This window comes from Paramisgurnus dabryanus, chromosome 18 (assembly GCF_030506205.2).
Source record: "Paramisgurnus dabryanus chromosome 18, PD_genome_1.1, whole genome shotgun sequence".
Taxonomy (NCBI): domain Eukaryota; kingdom Metazoa; phylum Chordata; class Actinopteri; order Cypriniformes; family Cobitidae; genus Paramisgurnus; species Paramisgurnus dabryanus.
This window is the reverse complement of record NC_133354.1, coordinates 11,973,890-11,995,534: the sequence shown is the minus strand read 5'-3', so window position 1 is coordinate 11,995,534 and position 21,645 is coordinate 11,973,890. Positions and strand designations below refer to the sequence as shown.

Below are 21,645 nucleotides of genomic sequence, written 5' to 3'. Positions count from 1 at the left end.
AAAATCAAGAAGCTTTTGTCTGTGCATCTATGCACACATCTATTAACTATAAAAATACTATCCTTTAATAATCAATTTTAATAAAGGCTCACAACATTGTAATTTATTATAAAAAATGTAGACAGCATAAAAAAACAAAAAGAATCTGACACTACATTAAATACAGGCAAAAGTTCCCTGAACTTGAGCTGAGGGTTCATCTGCTTTATCGTGCTTGTGTTAGGTGAACTGGCAAAAGAGCTAATTGTATTATTTTGTAGGTTTAATGGCCTCTTAATCATAGCTGTCCAAAGACCAGCTAGCCTAAAGCACAAAAGAAACATCCAATTTGGCTTAAAAAGATAACTACAGCTAAGCTTTTATAAATAATACAGAAAGACCAAAAATGTTTATCATCACCACTTGAAAATTGGGTAAATGTTATGTCATCAAAGGCCACATTTAAACCACTAAATAAAACCACACACACCAGAGTAGAAGCATCCAGGTGTTTAACCAACCAATCCCATGACAAGGTCAAAGTGGTGTCATGGCAACACTACGTCGGCTCCTTGATGTAATGGGTCCTTCTCGGGTGACTTCCAGTACAAGAGATGGAGGTCACAACATGTGATCCAATAGTAGCTCATTTTGTGGTTCTCCCCTGTTTGTGTGTAAATCAGTGAAGGGTGGTAAAGTCTGTTGTTGCATGACCACAAATCTTTCCACAAAAAAACGTGTCCACTAATCTCAGGTTTTTTTTTAATAAAAGGAAAAAAGAGAGACCATGAAGATCCAAAAATATGTAACTGTATGATAAAGTATGCAAAACCATTCCTGAATGTTTTTCAGTAATTTAAAAAATATTAATTATGGATTTAAATCAAGTAAGTATTTTTTAATATAAACATGAGCAGTGGCAGCTTAAATAAAAGGACATTTACATCACATTCCTGGCAGATATATTACTACAAATGTTACTTAAAAGAAAAATACATAATGATAAATATACAACACAAAACATTAAGACACCAGTTGCCAAATAGCGCTATTATAGGAAATAAACACACTTCAACCTGAAGAGTTTATGAACGCATTTGCCAGAACAAGAGCTGGACAAGAATCCTAATGCATGAGGGCCTTTAGTAGCATTGAAAGTATTTTTGAAATTCAGTTACGTATTATTTAATTTTTTATAGTATGGCTGAATAAGGGTCCTGTAATTCACCCCTTTGTGTGTGTGTGTGTGTGTGTGTAAGACAAACAGACAAACCTGACCTACGCCCATTAATGATTAATGCACAGGCTCACCACCAGACACCAAAAACCCACCCTGATACATGAGCCTCAAGCCATACCGTATGCATCCATCTTTTTAAGACACAAGTGAGACGACTAATGGGCCGCTCAGCAGGCCCTAATGAGGCAACAGGGCCTTAGCTCAAGCTACTGTACTATCAATCAGCATCATAACCCTCCCAAACTAATCGATACATCTTTAGTGAGGCTCTTATGAAGAATCTGTATTGCAAAGAAGTATACAGAACTCTAAGACAGAACCGTTTGTGACCTGAAGGCTCTTTTATGTGATGCCAATGCATTCAACTGTACGGAGGGAAACCACGTGCCACGTGGTTCACAAGGGTCAATGCATTGTAATACATTTAAATGAATTTGGCAGGTGCTTTTATCCAATACTTGTACTTAGGGCTGGGTATCGATTCAGATGTTCCAGATCGATTCGATTTCGATTCACAAACTATCGATTCAATTCCGATTCTCGATTGAATTTTCGATTCCGGTTCTCAGGTAGGTTTTTATACTCGATTCTCGATTCAACTCAATGAATATAGATTTAATGCACATACTATATTAATAAAAAAGAAAAGAAGTTTACAAGTGGGTAATTAATAAAAAGAAATTAAAAGCCACAACACGTCTTGCTTGCGAAATCTAAAATGCTTCCATTCCTCCGGTCAATGTTTGCGGAAATAAATATGAAAAAAATCGATTATGCTCTTTGAGAATAGATTTTTAATCGACCACATTTAAAAAAACGATTAATCGAAAAAAATTTGCCCGGCCCTACTTGTACTGTATTCCATCTTTACATTGATTTTAGATTTTATCTGTATGTCTGTTCCCTGTGAATCGAATCTGTGATCTTTGCGTTGCTAACACAATGCACTAAAACAATGGTCACAAACAAAGTTTTAACTTTGATCCCTGTTTGAACATGTCCTTTCAAAGCGAAGTTAGTAATAATTACAAAAACATTTTTTAAAACAATGCTTTATCTATAGTTAGATTATAAAGGGGATCCTGTAATTTCTTTTTTTTTGTAACAACAGAAATAATAAAAACAAAGATTGCTCTGTTTGTCTGTTGAGTTACTTGATGCATGGCTAAGTTAAATCACACTAGAAACAACGAGCCTGCCAATGCTTCTCAAAGAGACTACAAAAATACTACAAATACTGTCAAGTACTACAAAAGAAATAAAAGAGCAGGTATCATGCAAAAGTTCAGGAAGAATTCTGCGAGCCAATGTGACATAATGGTCCATACCCAGTCCGAATTCAATATGTGTAAATGCATGCGTTTAAATGGTAAGTCCTTAATCACTGATCCAAAGAAAAATTAGCTTTAGAAAACAGAAGGAAGAGATTGTGGTAGCCCAGCATGCTTTCTCACTCCCTTTTCTCTTAAAACATGTTCATTCTTCCATGTCTTCACACTCCCATCTTTCTTTCAGGCACCGGTCGTCTAGGGGGCATCCAGACTCCAGACATAAGCCTGCCTAGTGCCTATTAAAACAAGATAACCTATGACCTTATCGTGTCCTGCCCCTTAACTACAGCTATGGAGAGATGACATAGGGATGTGACAGTGGTCAAACTGTCAGTGATCATAAACCTTATTCAAACAAGTTCCCATCATTTATATTGATTCAAATGACAGAAACTATCAATTTAAAGCTTCGATCTCTCACTACTGACCCATTTTCTTTCTCTCACTCTCTTCCTTTCTTCTATGTCAAACCTCTTGCTCTTTCACGCCTCTTGAAACAACTCGATCCATCAACATCACTACTGCTGAACCTGGTTTCCTCTTCAGCGTCTCCTCTACTGCATTTCAACACCTTTTAATGTGAGTGTGTCAGCGGACCCAGTCATGACAGAATGTGGGTGGATGGATGTGTGGGTTTAGAGGACATTAAAGAAAGAGTTCACACAAAAATGGCATTTTTGTCCTTTACTCATCCTTATCTTAAACCTTAATAACAAAATAAAATGTGTTATCAATATTCTGGCTACTCAGGGATCAGTGAAGATTGGGGCTGTATAAAGTATACACTCAAAAAATAACACTTAAAATTTAGCAAAACCAGTCTGAATGATTCATCATGTTTCCATATTACATCATATTAGGTTTGAAACAACACAATGGTAAGCAAAAGAAGACCATTCATTTTTGAATGTGTGGTTGCTGTGACTGTTCACTTCCTAAAGCTGATAAACTGTTTAAGAGCTGTTACAGTATGTGGTAATGAAACTGATGTCCCAAACAAATGTGAGATAAGTAATATACAGTAGCACATCTACAGACACACACTGTACTTGCCTGTCTAGAATGGGAGCAACACACGCACAACACCAATAGGTTTATAATTGAATACTTTAATAACCATCATAAATCCTGAGTGTTCTGACAGCCCGTATGCAGCTCTCGCATTCCTTAGGGCACCGTGCCACTCCTGAAGCTTATTACTTTTCCTGTCCCCAAGAGACAGACAGAGTGAAAAAGAGACTTTAAGAGAGAGAGAGAGAGAGAGAGAGAGAGAGAGAGAGAGAGAGAGAGAGAGAGAGAGAGAGAGAGAGAGAGAGAGAGAGAGAGAGAGAGAGAGAGAGAGAGAGAGAGAGAGAGAGAGAGAGAGAGAGAAAAGGCTCCAGCAGTCTGACCCCTGCAGAGAGTGTGTCTGGGTCTCTCCACTTCTTTTCTAGTAGTCAGTCACCCTTGTCTGTCTCTCTTCATGGCTCATAGCAGAGATATTTTATTCTTCAAACTCCCTACACAGACGTCAACCACTGGTGTCATGCAAGACTCGTCTAGGTTAAGTCTACAAATGGGTCCTCTCGAAACAACAAACTAAAGCCTGCTCTTAAATCAAAATCTTTCTATATGAAAAGCTAAGAAATATTGCACCTGCTTTTGTTTCTTCACATGAAAGAACATTTCTATTGAATGGGAATTTTTTTAAACAGGAAGAGAGACATGTAAGATGATCTTAATGTAAACTGTATGATGATTATTCACTACAAAATGAATTTTTAGATCTGCAGTGCGAGTGCATACTGCAACAAACAGTATGACAGGAAGCCTGTTTGCATTAAAAATTTAGTTAATGTGTTATCGACAACTCGTGCGTCTGGCCATGCATAAAAACTCAATATCAATCTAATGAGCAACACAAAAAGCTTCGATGTTAGCACTTACTGAATGCAGAAACAATCTTGGAAATAAAAATACCTTAAAAAAGGACAAAAAACAGTAATAAAACACTACAAATATAAAACATGACACGTGTTATTAAAGGATTTGTCAATTTTCTTTAAAAAAATCCAGATATTTTACTCACCACCACCATTTCATCCAAAATGTTGATGTCTTTCTTTGTTCAGTCAAGAAGAAATTATGTTTTTCTAAGAAAACATTCCAGGATTTTTCACATTTTAATGGACTTTAATGGACCCCAACACTTAACAGTTTTAATGCAGTTTAATATTGCCATTTCAACGCAGTTTCAAAGGGCTCTAAATGATCCCAAACGAGGCATAAGGGTCTTTTCTAGCAAAATGATTGTCATTTTGGCAAGAAAAATAAAAGATATTCACTTTTAAACCACAACTTATCTTGTCCTCCGGCTGTGTGACGAGCCAGCGCGACCTCACGTAATTGCGTAATGACATCGAAAGGTCACGTGTTACATTATGAAACGCACATTTGCGGATCATTTTAAACAATAAACTGACATAAAGACATTAATTAGTATCATTCGACATACAACAATGTCGGAACGGTCCTCTTTCTCCACACTTGTAAACACTGGGGCGTAGTTTCGATACGTCATCCGTGACCTCTTGACGTGATGACATATTACGTGAGGTTGCGCTTGCGCTTGCGCGTCACAGGACCGGGGGAAGACGAGAAGTTATGGTTTAAAAGTGCATATTTTTCTTGCCAAAAATGAAAATTGTTTCGCTAGATAAGACCCTTATGCCTTGTTTGAGATCGTTTAGAGTCCTTTGAAACTCCGTTGAAACTGCAATTTTAAACTGCATTAAAACTGTAAGCATTGGGGTCCATTAAAGTCCATTAAAATGAGAAAAATCCTGGAATGTTTTCCTCAAAAAACATAATTTCTTCTTGACTGAACAAAGAAAGACATCAACATTTTGGATGACATGGTGGTGAGTAAATTATCTGGATTTTTGTTTTAATAAAATCGACTAATCCTTTAATTCATCATAACTACAAAAATTGTCTTGCCTTATTTTTTATTAATGTTTCTTGGTAGACACCTCTATCCTGTTAGCCATCCATATATATTTAAAGTTGCTGAACTTATAGAAAGTGTAAACTAAGGGGCTGGACACACCAAAACTTTTATACGCGGCTGAAAACGCCTTGAGGACGCCGAATGCCAGCTGTTTTTCAGCTGAGTGCCAGCTTTCACCAGCTGAGCGCTTTGATAGCTGTGATACTTCAGCTGCGAGCCGGTTGGTTGCTGTGGTAATGTCCCGCCCCTCCTCCACTGTGATTGGGCGGCTGTGTGAGAACTGACATTGACGAGCGGAGCTTTTCTCCCAAAGTTGAATCTCTTTCAACTCTCGACGCTCAGCGCCGAGCGCGGAAAAACCGCTGAGCGCCGGTTTTCAGGGCGGAAAAAACCCGCTAGCTGCTGGCTTATTTGAAAAACGCCGAGCTTCCATTGGAAACAATTGAAAACATGCGCCGGCCGCGGGTGTAAAAGTTTTGGTGTACACAACCCCTTAGGCATGTTAGATAAAATTCACCACCAACCTAAAACGCATGCAAACGTGTGACTCTCAGGGGAATGTGGATCGGTCCGCAGCCCCGTAATTCATCAGTGCACCCAAATCCACTACCATAAGCACTCCAACTAATCGATATCTTCGAATGTTCAACAATGTGCCGAGCACAGGAATTAATCATAAAAAGGGATCAAACAACTTATGATTGTGCTTAAGTATTGACGGAATGAAACACTATGTTTAACAATGACAATGACTAATGCCAGCAGCCCAGCGCAGTGGAAAATTCAACAACACAACCTTAACAATTTACTCAATAAAAGGCCACAGTAAATATCATCTCAAATTTACTGTATGTTTCCCTAGAAAAGTGATGACAAACAAAATATGAAAAGGCGTTGTCAGACACCAAGTTTATCATCAGTTTATCCTCGACTGATAAAACCTGGTGCTAGCAAGGGCAAGCTCATAGGTTTGATCCACAGGGAATGATCCACATACAAATTTAAAGCCTGAATGCACTGCAAGTGGTTTACAACAAAACTGCACAAATGTACAGTATACAGTACTGGAGCAGATCCAAGCACTAGGGCTGTGACGGTGGCAAATTTTTACCACCGCGGTGGAACCATCAACAACAACCGCCGGTGTTGCGGTGGTGGGGTCCATGGGGGGGTTAGGGTGGTTTAAATGGTGAAAGAAAATAAAGTTTCACTAAATGCGCTTCCTGATGCGCGCGACTTTAACCTGGTAAAATTTTTAATTCACAACAAAAGACAAACGTGATGTGTATGTATCACTGTCACTGGAGACCAAAAGAAACTAAAGCAGACGCACAACACAGTGACATGGCTAAACTCCAACGTGCTGAGTTATGCTAAAATCCACCAGTTTAGTGGAAACGCCATACATGGTAATGTAGCGGAGATTTGTGTATTAACATAAAACAATGTTATAAATTTGTATCTTAGGCTATAAATTACTGTACAACTTTTGTTATTATTATTTCACGTGTAAAAAAACTGCAATTTTTACTTATTATTTTGTTTAATCATTCACCTGATATGTGACGTCACACAACCGCCGGTGGCACTTCACCACTGCGGTGGCATTGCACCACCGCGGTGGTGCGGTGGTCATGACAACCGTCCCACCCCTACCAAGCACATCAACAACCAGTCTGGACACCAGACTAAATTACCAGAGCAGTTCACATGTTAAGACCTCACTGAGTCTTACAGCAGTATAAACAGAATAAAGCACCACCAAACTCCATCATCCTAACATATAACACAGTTACCACAATCACCTCAAAATGATGTCTAATGACCCAAAATTAGCACCAATAATTAGAGCTCTCTTGGGTCAGTAATCTCCCTTATAATTAAGAAGTTTAAATAGCTCTGGGTGGCCATACTGGCACAGGGTAAGTGTGTGTATGGGCCACATCCTTGTAATTGCTCCAATCTGGAGCCAAAGCACACATCAAGCCACATAAAGATTTCTGTGGGTGGGGTAGAATAGAAAAGCCAAATGTAAAAGTCAGGCTTTGTGCTTTATAACAATGCAGATCATTTAGTATACAAGCCGTATCTCCTTTGGTCAAAAGGAAAAATTAAACAACTATTCGACCGCAAACATTTTCCAGAACGGTCACCAACAAGAAAACTGTCCTCACATAGGAAACCATGCAAACACACAAGTCTCAGTGAAGGTGAGTAGCGGAGCAACAGGAAGGAATATTCCAGAAGGAAAATGCTAATGAGTGTCAACAGGGAGGAAACAGAAACGCAAAAGTAGAAGAGATGGTTCAAAGCCAGGTCAAAGCTATCTGAAACACCACAAAACAGCTGCTGCATCTTAAATAGAGGTGTTTAGAAGAAAGTCCCTTTTGGCCCATTTTCAATACACTTTGAACAAATTTGCATGCTGTGTGAGATTGTCTTCTAATTAAGCAATATCGCTCGAGTAGGAGTGTGATATAGCTCTATATCATCACGGCTGTTACTAGGCCAGAGGCAATACTGCTTTTATATAACAGTTCACACGTTTCACAAAGGAAAACTAGAAAACAACAACAAAGTGTTTTCAAAAGCCTCTTTGGTGATGAACTACTTTATTCTGCCACGGATTTGAAGGCCAGAATGACAGCTAACCCTTTCAGCCGTTTGTTTTGTATGTCCTAATACCTCAATAGACAAAATATTACAGTTTCTTGGTCACAAAGTGTAGTTTTAATATTGGTTCAAGCGAGAATATATATGTATAATATTCAAATCTGCAGTCGATTAGTAAAGATAGCGCCTATTTGAACATTTGCTTAAAGGACAAGTTCGGTATTTTAGACTTAAAGCCCTGTTTTCAGATTGTTTATGGTCAAATAGAATGGTTTTGACTGAAATTTCGACATTTTCGGCTTCCCTGAGAATTTTCGCGTGTTTGTGTTTCAGCTCAGACCTCTACAATGGGTTTATAGGTGCACTGGAACAATCCTTCCTAAAATGCATTAAACTTTCGTTTACAAAGACGTGAAACTCACCGAGTGGTCAGGGGTGTTCACTGATATGCTCACACAAAAATCCCTGCAAAAGATGCTTTACAACAGCTGTTTTAGCATTCGTTGTTAACTTGTGGACCTATTTCCCCAAACGCCTCACACCCGTACATTCTTCCGCTTAGAGCTTGAATAATAAACACTCCAGCCCAGGTGGTGGCACTAATCCGCCTTTGCCAATTGCAAGAATAGAAACAAAGTTCCCGGCGCGGAGTAATACCGTACCTCACAGGACGTCTAATACAGTCAATGGAGTTGGTATAAACTACGATAAAACCTGTTGGAATGCGTCTTTTGGAGCGATTTTTGTGTGAGCATACCAGTGAACACCCCTGACCACTCGGTGAGTTTCACATCTTTGTAAACGAAAGTTTAATGCATTTTAGGAAGGGTTGTTCCAGTGCACCTATAAACCCATTGTAGAGGTCTGAAAAATGTCGAAATTTCAGTCAAAACCATTCTATTTGACCATAAACAATCTGAAAACAGGGCTTTAAGTCTAAAATACCGAACTTGTCCTTTAAAAAGATTTATTAATGGACTGTGTTCTTTTTTAAGGCTTTTAGCATGACAAAGGATAAAAAACTGACTATTCAGATAGCAATCACTTATTAAAGAAGTCTAAGACAAAGCCATTTTGACAAAACCAAGAACCAAACCAATGTCTGCTAAATCTATTTCAACAGTGCTGGCCGGCATTCAAAGCACTTTGATTTTAAAATGCATTCAATTGTATTTATGTCTATTATACTCTATTATAAAAGCTGATGCCATTTTACCTCACAGTGTAATTCAATTAGTCAGAGTTAATCACGTTACTTTACTCAGAAAGTTCTGCTGTTTTAACCTGCAGACAAGATTAAATCTTACAATTTCTGCTCAGCTAAATTGAATGTTTTTGCGATGCCGTTATTTGTAATTTGCAAGGTGGGTCCCTCGGCAGAGCTGGGTGATCTTTCTAGAGATGGCTATGAAATCAAACATCATCTCTTGTTCTGTGTCTACGCTCAAGGTCACCTTGAGTGCTGTTACCCTCCTCCATTTTTCCCTCCCTCACTCCTATTTTTCTATATCAGCAAGAAAATTTCACGCCCCGCTAGGGGAGATCCATGCTATCGGATAACATAATGGCAACATGGCAGTCAGGAGGAACATGTTTCACCAGAGGTTTGTGTGTGTATGTGTGTGAGGTACTGTACTTTGCATTCAAGGAGGGAGAGTCCAAAAATCGATGGGACTGGTAAAAGTTGAAATGAGGACACAGAAAAATACAACCAGAAAATTTTAAATGTAACTTCGGTTAAAATGCAACTGAATTAAGGGAATAGTTCACCCAACAATGAAAACTCTGTCATCATTTAAAAAGCCCAGGGCCGGAGTGGGGCCACTTTTCAGCCCGGGAGTTTCAGGCCCAAGACCGGTCCACTTTTTCCATAGTGTTATTCCAAATTAGCACTCAAATTGGATAAATAAAGCAACAGTTCAGCTCTTACTATAGTTTTTATTAATATCATGGTTCAACAAATAAGGTTAAAGTTAAATAATATTTCACTTAAGAGAAGAAGTTAACAAAAATATTCCTCTACACTCTAAAAAATAAAAATTACCCCATGCTGGGTTAAAAATAACCCAATGTTAGGTTGTTGTTATGCAACCATGGATTATAATAACCCAACAGGTGGGTTAAAACAACCCAGCACTGGGTCAATTTTAACCCAGCAGCGTGTTCTGTCCAATATATAAAATATATAAATAACCCAGCCCTTTTTATAGTGCATTGCACAAGGAAAGGTTGATAAATTATTAGCATTGCTAATGCTATGAGGCCGATGATTAATGCAAATAGAAATATAAAAGTCCTAATTAAAAAAGAAAACAATTTGACTAAAATATTGAATACAATATTGGTTAAATAGCATAACAAGTGATTTATAAGCTTTTTTAGGCTGGTCATTTTTGACTAGGAAAACAAAAGGTGTTATAGGGTTCTGAACACAACCTGAGGTTTAATTACTTTAATTCATATTGTTTACTCATGGCCTCATCATTTTCAGCAGGGGACTGCTCAGAAGCTGCTTGCATAATATTTGCAAAGTCTATGAATCGCCATGTATACACAAAAGGGTAATATTTTAACAAAAACAATTTTTGGCTTGTAAATAGTTTCACAACGGTATTAGCCGAATAATTACGCTGCTAATGCTAATCATTACTAGGCTTATTTCTCTTTAAGTTACCTGTTGTCACTTTTGTTTGTCCTCTTGAAAATAAATCTGTAAGTTTGTTTGGCACATTTGGCAGCATCCTCCTCCAATGGATTTTTTCTTCAACCTGTTTTTTACACCCTCCTCCTCTCAGACGCGTATTGTTACGGTAGGGCCGGCCCAGCCTACCGGAGAAAAGTTTTGATTGGACGTGCTATGGACCGAACCAACTCTATGGGAGGGGAGGGAAAAACTCCCTCACATGGTACAACCCATGCAGAGGCTGCGCGCTGCAGTGTGAATGCGAAACGTGTGAAGTGTCATTTAAGAGAAGATAGACTCACTAACGTGACAAATGTAAAAAAAAAAAATAACTCGACCGGCCCAAAAGTGAAGCGGCGCACCGGGAATTCTCCCGGTTCTCCCGATTACCCACCCTGGGCCTGAAAAAACCTGTTTAAATTTCTGCTAAAAACAAAAGAAGAAATTTGTAATCAAGTAAGAAGCAAAAGCACCATTGACTTCCATAGTTGGAAAGTAGTTTGGTTACAAACATTGCATAAAATACCTTTAACTTGAGGGTGAATAAATGATGACAGAATTTTCATTTTATGGTAAACTATACCTTTAAGAATGTTGACAATTATTTTCTATGAATAATGAAAAGATTAATCGCGATTAATCGCATACAAAATAAAAGTGTTATTTTATGAGTGTGCGCTGTGTGTAATTATTATGTATATATAAATACACACACATTCATGTATGTATCTAAGAAACTATACATATGTATATGATACATATGATATGATATATATATATATATATATAGATTTTTTGATATGATATATATATATATGATATATACATTTTTTATTATATATAAATTACAAATTTCTGAAATGAATATATGTATGTGTGTGTGGTTAAATATACATAATAATTACACACAGTACAAACACATATATTATGCAAAAAATCACTTTTGTTTTGCATGCGATTAATTGTGATTAATCTTTGCCCAGCATTAGACAAAAGCTATGTCCCAATTCTTTGAATTTAATACATTTTTTTAAGCTAAGTGGTTGCAATCAATTTATTTAAGCTACATTTAAACAAAAGTTTTATATTTTATTTTACGTTACTAATCTTTTTTGTTTAAATGTAGCTTAAATAAATTGATTTGCAACCACTTACCTTAAAAAATTGATTAAATTCAATGAATCTTTTTTTTCAGTGAACATACACAGAATAACATTAATACAAAACATAACTTATAATACTAAAACAGTAACAAGAAACTTTTTTCTGCTAAATATACATGCTTATTTAACACATGTTTGAAGTGTTTATTTTAAAATATCCAGCTATTACTTCTAGCTGTTACAGGCGCGCAATGAATCTCTGAATAATATAGGCTGCAAATGATCCATTCGTACTATCCTTCGCAGCCCGGAGAAAGAAGGACTTTCTATGTGTGGACACCCACCCCTGCCATAGGATTTGAAACTAGTCATCACATATAGGTTTAATAATGTAAAAATCCCCTGGTGAAGCTCTTTGGGCACATGAAAAAGTCCAAACAGCAGTTAGGTGGGGCAGGAAAAGAGTCCGAACATCAATAATAATCATCAGCACATGTCTATCCCTCGGGAAAAGATGCTATTATGGAGGACAGTAGCATGTAAGTAAAGAAAACAAAGCCACAGATAAACTTTGCCATTTGGGCCTGAGAGTGTTTGGTCAGACGGACAATGGCACGCCAGTGTTGTCATAAGGTTATGTTCGTAATTGACCGATAATGTATTTTTATGGAACTTAACTGCATAACAGCTGCAGCGTCTGGTTGTGGTCGCTGGATTTGGCTAATCTGTGGCTGAAGTTATATACAAAAGGGCAAAGGAAAAGAACATAAAAAAAGAAAATAACAATAAAAGGAAGAATAAAGGAGAAAAACTAGAAATGGTAAGGATTGGGTAAAGGTATGAGTAAAAACTCAACTTGAGATTTTTGGATATCTAAACCACACTGAAGCCAATGCATTAAAATCCAAAGCACATTTTCCCTTGAAGAGAACAGGAGCTGCCAAACCCTGATCTACTACCGCCTGGAAAACAAGAGGAGACACACAGACAAGCACAGATGGATGAGAAACCACAGCTTCCAGAGTTGAAGACATCCTGTACTCAAATGCCTTACTAAAAATTCTGTCCTCTTCTGTCAAATGCTTGTGTTCCTCAGCTGTGTTTTTGGCTGATTTGTATTCTGGCTGAAGAAGAGGAGGAGACGTTGGGGCTCAGAGCTGTAGCCAGCTGCACCGTGGTGCTCCGCCTCTCCTCTGGGCCTTAAATCAGAACCGGCCCACCTGCCTTCAACACAAGTGATCTGCCTCCAAAGGAGGGTGGAGGATGAGAAGAACTAACAGGCCTGGATTTATCCATCCAGTTTGCTAGATATGAGTGCAGTTGGCCTCTAGACATCAGCCTCACACATTATTTAGATAATGTAATGTTGTTGTAACCAAAATTCCCCTGGAACCCGACAGAGGTTTATTCAGCAAACCCGCCCTGATGAGCCTCACCAATATAAATCTTACTACAAAGAGCAAGGGGAAAAAAAGAGAAGAGTAGCTACATAAAAATATGGGAAACAGAGTAACAATTAAAATGGGACATCTCAGAGATCTCGGAGAGAAATTATCTAAATTTACATTTATGTATTTTATAGATGTTTTTTTTCCAAAACAACCTGCAATGCATTACAAGGTATTCATTTTTTATCAGTATGTGTGTTTCTGGGATTCAAACCCATGACCTTTTGCATTGCTAGTGCAGTGTGTAGGACAGTGCCAATGGTACTTTGGGTTAATATAATTTTTTTTTAATGAAAATTTAATGATGTTTATCACCAATATATAAAATTTGTCATTATTCCTTTATGTATGTACACATATGTATATAACATCAGCAGGCTTTAAAAAACATACATTGTAACCACTATGCAGTGTTCTCATATGCCTGCAGTCAGAGTAAGAGCGCAGAAACAGTACAAACACTTTCCCTTGTGTCCTGCCAAACCCAGTTCAACCTTTTTCCCTCTCATTTAAACACACTTCTCCAGATTCACCATTCAACCACACACTAATAACATCTCCGCATAAAATCTCTCCAGAAATCTGGGCAGATTTACCAGAACTGGAATGGCCGAAACATGCTCGAACCCCTGCAAATGCCATTTTAAACCCATTAGAGTGCAGTAAGACCCATTTAATGTTTAAATCTATTTTGCAGAAATAATCAGGGAAAAAACTAGTTTTATATTAATTTAGCTACTGGGTACCACTGGCATGAAATCCTTTGCATAAACCACAGCAAAAAATCTTAGTCTAATGCTCACTTATGACTTCAACACCATGACCTGTGTATTAACCCTTTGCTCCACAAGTCTCTCTTAAGCCCTGGTACAGTCCACACCTCATGCTGTGATGTGAACCAGGCATATTGTTTTTGAGATAAGCCTCAATGGACCTTGTGTTTTGATCTGTTACGATCCACAATCCATCTTTTGCCCAGGGTTCAGACTACACTGTTGTTAGTTTCTTTCTTGCTTTTGAACAGTCTGACATTTGAGTTTGACAGCTGGGGAATAGAACAAGTATCATGAAGCCCAGAGAAAATAGAAAAATCTCGATCCTGGGCATTATAGGGTGCGCTGGGAGGAGGGCGCCACGTGGCTGGTGAGGGTGACAGATCCTATTACAGTCAGACAGACTAATAGAAGATTGTTCTTTATAACTGGCCACTGGTGTCTTAAACAAAGAGTCTATGATAACCACAGTCAGCCAAAAATTATATTTAGTTTTATAGGAAATATAAACTACAGTTATTGTTTGTTTTGAAATGACGTTATGCAGACAGCAAATCTCTGATAATTTGGCTTAGAAAATATTGATGAGAAATGTTTGAGTTTGTATTAAAACCTCAGACTTCATATGTCTCAGAATTTGGTGTCAGGAGAAAAATCAGAACAACAAAATACATCTAACAGTTTCCTTTTGCTCTCCGATACATCTCATTGCTGTCGAAAAGCAACATTTGTGTGAGATTTGTTTATGACTATGGGGAAACAAAAACAAAGAAAGCAAGCTGTAATGCAGATGAAAACAGAAATCAAGCATCATTTAAGCAGGGATTGCCTAGAGAGACCAACCTTCTGCTTTGGGTTCCCTTTGCTCTTTAAAATAATTCAGTTATGGAGGGACCCCCAGTGTCATTAGGGGCTAAGACTTTGATCTCTTCTTGTTTTCCCCTTGTCTGGTCGAAAACCCAGAGGCACAACTCAAAGGTGCAAGTGTAATAATTGGCTGCGAGCGCTCTAGATTCAAAGCAGCTGTCCAGATTGCATAACAGAGCAGTTCTGGCTAAAGTTAAACTGAAGTAAGAATGCTTCATTAAACCACATAAAAGAACAATCAGAAATATCTTAGTTTTATCAGCAGAGGGGCAAATAAGTGTGGATCTATGCCATGCCACAGTGCATTTGAAAAACGCCAAAAAACAAGTATATATATATACAATATGCAAATATTTGTTTGTTTTAAAACAGGATAGTTTTCATTTGGTGTCTTATGAAAAATGACACATTAAACAAATCAATTAAGCACTCAGATGAAGATGCCGTTCACTCTTGTGATTTAAACAGGAATCCAGGTAGACCGCATTTGTAACAACCCAGATTTACACTGTAATGTTAAAGTGCCATCATCTCTTATTTTAATCGAAACACTCTTCTCTTGTCTAAAATTTGTCAGCTTGTATTTGCCACAAAGCTCCCACTGTCAAAAAAGCCAAGCAAACAGAACAGCTGTAGTAGTGAATCTATGCAGGGGTGGGCCTCTGTAATGCCAGCTTTTTCCTGATTTTTTTCTCCGCATGTTGTCCACTGGAATGGCTGCATCTGTGCAGAGCGACAAAACCTCCTGTGTTCGAGCACTTGGCACATGTGGCCTCACAGACACACGCTCAAGCCTCATACACGTGCAAGCACGAGCTCTGGAAAGGGTGACGAGGCAGCAGTCTGCCTGTACCCCTCCAGGGTGACGGATGGTGTCAGAGGGTGGGGTCACTGTCCACTGCGTGATCCCGGCCGTATGCTGCTGGTGCAGTACAGAACTCATGCCAGTCCGAATAGCGCCCTACTACAGGAAACAATCAGCAGGGGTTTGGCCATCTGCACCCGGTCTAGCGTATTAGCCTGGCCAACTGCTGTACACCTCTCACATGCCTGTTATGTCCAGATATATTGCTACACCGCCAGCCATACATCCACAGCTTGAGTTGACACTAATTTGGCCAATAAAACTACAAATAAATCATGTTTCATAATTCAATTATTTAAAAAAAATCTATAACTCTCCAAATCCTTTTTTATCATCACAAACACTGAGGACTACTAGAGCACTAAAAACACCAAACAGTGGCTGAGGAAAACGCCCCCCCCCCCCCCTTTTTTACCCCACAGCAGGGGCAAGGGGAGCCAGAAAGATGTAAAAAGTTTGCCCACAGCTTCGGTTTTTGGCAGGATCTTTAAATCAGAAAACAAGCACCCACTTTTCTCCTAAGACTGAGGGAGCTGCGCCTGTGTTTTCTGAGTTGTACTAGGATATTTTCTTCCTTCAATATCATTAGATTTTCCACCAGTGACTTAATTCAGCAGCAATGTTTGCAACAGCTTTGTATTTTAGTCTCTATATATAAAACTTAACAAACACAACTGTCTTTAAAGTGGATGTCTACTTTTTTGTGGTTCTGTGGATTCGGCACCAGGGCAAAAAAGATTACGAAACAAACCGACTTGGACACATAAACTGGACAAATATTCTGGGTTGTCCTAGGCTCCTTAAATAAAAAAGCTTTTTCAGAAAAAGGCCATAGCCAAATTCTCCCTGTGTGTTCTGTTCTTGGTTTTCAAAGCACGCTTCTGCAAATCCAAAGTGGCCATCTAAAAATAAGGTCTCGACCTCAACGCGGTGCTGCTGGACAATAAAAACATTGAGCAGAACTCACACTTAGATTCCAGTCCACACACATTGCGTTCCTCACTATAGATTACTTGCGGGATTTAACTTTTTTGTTTGCCTTACTTAGTTCACCAAACATTGCGAGATGAGTGCCTTCACGCACGCCATCAACAACGTTTTTTGCATTATTTTTCCGTAATTGAGACAAATACTATTGCTATGTTGTAACTGTTGTGGAAGTTCCGGAAACTACCCCGCAAAGCCAAACGCTGACCAAAAGCGTGTATAGGATCTTCTCCAGGAACTCCGCCTGGATGACGCAGCTTATAATTCTACAATAAATCGCTCCTCTATTTTCGAATACAACCTAATGCGTCAAACCGGACATGCTCTTTAGTGACTGGCTTGTGCGATAACATATTATGCGTATTTTTCACTTTTCCGAAATGCTTTCAACTTGCATGCAAAATGCGCTTTAGGTGAATAGTAGAAAGATGCGAACACCGTACACTGTAGTCCCTTTCCACTGTAAACCCAGAGAAATGTGCAAATGTGACCAATCAAAGCAGAGCAGCGTCACACAAAGGAGGCGTTTGGCAAGATGATTCTTTGAACAATTTATTTGAGAGTCTTTGGGAAATAAGTAAAAATGAAAGGCATATTATAAAAAATTAAAGTGTTTTTGATCTGCATACATGAAACCTTTTGTTGGGGACTCCCAAAAGCACATATTAACTTTCAAATAGCATAATACGGGCACTTTAAACACACACCCTAGCTTATTAACGCACAACATATGTATTCTGACAGCTTACAGTAGTAGAAAATGTGAAAATTTTTCCCTTGTGCTCTGCAATTTTTTCCTTGTATGTTCCCGGCAGTCCGTTTCCAGCTACCTGAAATATGGGCTTTACCGTAAATGTCACGGATGAAAAGCACTGCTTCAACTTTCATGAGGACTTATGCAACAATGTCAACTTCACAGCACCGCAGCTGCTCTAAGCCTGGAATTTTAATGAATGACTGATGCTTTCTTGGATATCTGTGTGAGAACTTTCTGTGTTCTGTTGTTCCCTGCCTCAAGTTCTCTCCATGACTCATTCGTACTTCACTAAGAAGGATGCTGCTACTGATCTGTAAAGCATGGAAAAAATGTCTTCCTGAATGCCCACTTCAATAATCAGAGTAGCATCGGGAAACAATTACAATTGCCGTTTACAAGAAGGACATTGACTGTGGGAAAGGGCCCATAAGGAATACAAGAAAACAAGCAATTCAGAAACCTCAGCAGATGGGTCTGATTGTGTGTGCTAAAATACTGCTGTCATTAAAATTCTGCACTGTTACTCTTGCAAAAATTGGACAAAGGATGACAAGGTCAGGCTGGTAATTAGGAAACAGGGCAATGATGGACGTACAGCCATCACTTATCTACTTGAGTGGGTTTCTGACCTCACAGCCACACGTGCAGATGCATACACATGCATGAGTGAGACTCATCGCACCATTACGCAACGGGAGAGAGAGTTGTTCCTATCTGTGCGACTGCTGCCCCCACATCATTCTCCACATTACAATTGAGGTGAAAGACAGCATCTTAACACACTATTCCACCTCATTCTGCATCTCTCTCTTCTTTACAGCACAGTATTTTCTCTTACTGGATTTCTTTTCTTTTAAGCCAACAATGATCAGGACAACACCCCGGGAACATCTTGGGAAGATTACTTGCATCCTTTATTAAAGAAAAATCACAGATCTGTGGAATTTCATGTCTCTTTAATATAACTGTTTGTTTTAGACAGTAATGAGATTAAATCGAGAGCAAATGCAAGCTTCAATCCGTTAAATCTCAGACATTTCTCCTGAGAAACAGACCCATATTATTAAACGTAATAACTTGTATTTTAGAAGAGCCTAAGGCCTAGTCCACATCCACACGATCACGCCAAAAAATGGTATGAAGCGCTATCAAGAGCATGCCAAACCAACAGATGGCGATATATCCCTACCTGTAAATCCATGTCGGCCAATCAGAATCCATTGCAGAGTCTCGCCTCGGCATGAACAACAACGTCACAAGCTAAAAACTCCGGTTTCACTAGCTACACGATAACACTGCAACCAGAGTTTCGAAAAATCTTAACCCTAGCATGAGTTTTCATGAAAGTTTAGTCTCAGCCACCATATCCTGCATTTGCGTGTGGACGAACGGCAAACCGCATAGAAAAAGCTACAGTTTTGAAAATACACGTGTTTGCGTGGACAGGGCCCAAGTCGCAAACTGGGCACAAATCTGTCAAGTCAGCAAATCAAAATCGCTAAAGATTTAAACATGAACTTCAGTACTTTTTCAAAACCAAATTGGTTTCTTTGATATACAATCTACTTTCATTTATAGCTCCATACATATAATGCATTTAAAATATTGTTTTGTTTGTAGGGCTGGGCAATAGAGCTAAAATGTTTATCATTTTATTTGCCACACTGGCGAGCTAACATTTCCTTTTATTATTGACAATCTCCTCAGCCACAGCACTCATTTTTACATGTTTTCGTGCTTTTCCTGTTACAGGGGGATGGCGGATCCGAACCCCACAGCAACACTCGCGGCGCGCTCCTTTATCAGGGCATATTATAGGCTGTTTAAGATGTAGGAACGGCGATGTAATGTAGCTCAATGAAGTTTTAGCAATGCATTAACAGGCGTCATATTGAACGTTTTTTTCTATTGTTATTGATAAAGGTGTATCAACGGTACATATTGATATTGTTTGATCGCCCAGCCCTCCTCGTTCGTATCATTTTCTCCTTAGCAATTTTAAAAGAAACATAAGAGACAAATCTGACATTTAAAATAAATATAACTGAAAACTTCAATAGATTTCCTAAGCTATGAAACAACTAATTTAAAGCAATACATTTTTCTCTGGGATAACACCACATTGTTGGCAACCTGCGAGGCCTAGAGGGGTTTTATTTAGAAGCTGAATGGTCACGCTATTGATTTTCTTCTGCTTTGATTTGTTGGTAAAGAGAAACTACTGTACAGCTCTTGAAGGCTGACATCATCTTAAGCAAAAATGTTGTTATGATTTGCAGATAAACGTTGCTTCCTTAACTTAGAAAGTTTATGAGATGAGCACAAGAAGAAAGTCATTACCTTACCAGTTTGGGAGAAGTCAATTAAAGAATCTTAAGAGGATCTTAATTGTAACTTTAACTGTACTAGTGCTTAAAAACTACTTTCAATTTATTGCAACCAAAATCTAACTGCGTCAAAAATAATAATTTCAAATCATATTGGAACTTCCCAGTAGGAACTAAAGATGAAATAATTCTAAATTAAATAGTTTGGAAGGCACTTTTCCATCATGTATTAAAATCTACCCACTTTCCAACTGTCTTGGGCAACTATTAAAAAAAAGTTCAAACTTTTTATGCTAATTTTCAAGTTGGAACGAGGACAAAGAAACACAGAGCACACTGGCCGTGCTCAGCTGGTGTATATCTATCTTCAACCGCCCTCTGTGTTATCTCACTCCTGCACAAAGAGAATCTTCCTGGCATTTGAATGGACGTGCCGTGCCAACACCCTCCGGCCTGTCTGCTTCACAGCAAAGTGAGATTCACCTCATCAGCTCGAAGCTTTGGGATTTTAAGTCAGCGTGCCATATGACACTGCCTCCCTGTAGCCATCCTAATAGCTGATGTCATTCTCTCTACTTTTGGTAAGAAAACAAGTTAGAGATACTGGACATTAAAGGAGTAAAACACTGCTTTAATTTCCCAAGTCCAGATTTAGTGAACTAGGCCTACAAAGTCAGCCGAAAGTGAAAATAGCAGCCTGGCTATAGTAGTGTCTATAAATCTTAGCAAAAAGTGGATAAATATTTACATCTGTGTGATTTTTACTAAACTGGGTCTTTGTCCAGCTTGGGAGATTCCCTTCAACCGCATGTGACATCACATCAGTGTCCTGCACCAACAGTCAAACTAACACACACCATCTAATGCAATGACACACACATACACATCCTGACCTCACCAATGAGTTAGGTCATCCAGTTAATTACTCAACATCTATGGCCTCACTGGACCATACAAGAGGCTGTTATAGCATCTGACTGATGCAGATGGAGCATAAAACAAAATTGAACAATAGATTGAGACAGAAGAATAGAAAGTAAAGAGCAATGACTGAATAGAAGAACAAAAAATATAAAGAGAGCGAGAGGTTCATTGGTCAGGTTTTTTTGTCATTTTTAAAAACACACACACACAAATTGCTGCACACAGTGTAGCAGGTTGGTAATGATGTCATCCATTATGTGCTGTAGACTACTACACTAGGTACTGTATAAGGTTCAAAGCACAAAACTAGTAATTGGTTGGTCATTGGTTGGTTCATTTTAAACGAATCTTTATAGGGCACCTATTTCATTGCTAAAAACGACGTTATTTTGTGTATTTGTTATAATACAATGTGTTTGCGTTGTTTATGGTTCAAAAAACACATTATTTTCCACACACCGTACATTTTCACTGATTTTGTGAAAAACTCATCGATCTGAAAAGGGATGCGTCCCTGATTGGCAAGCTAAACTGTACGTTGTGATTGGCCTGTTGGCACAGACAGAAAAATCAGTACTCTCTGTAAGTTAAACAGTTAAAAAACTATACTTTTTTTCAAATTCACAACTTTTCTGTCAATTAAAAAAAGAATAGATTGGATTTATAGTTTGTAGGTAACATGATAGCAGGACAAATCAAATGACGCGTAAATTTGGTACTTTTTCCAAATAGACATACTGTTGTCACAGCTGTGATGCA

At 38.5% G+C, this 21,645-nt stretch overlaps 1 protein-coding gene across 1 annotated transcript in view; it reads right to left on the bottom strand.

Moving 5' to 3' along the window:
• Positions 1-21,645, bottom strand: part of bcr (BCR activator of RhoGEF and GTPase) — a 75,931-nt gene that overhangs the window by 51,674 nt on the left and 2,612 nt on the right. The window lies entirely within an intron of this gene.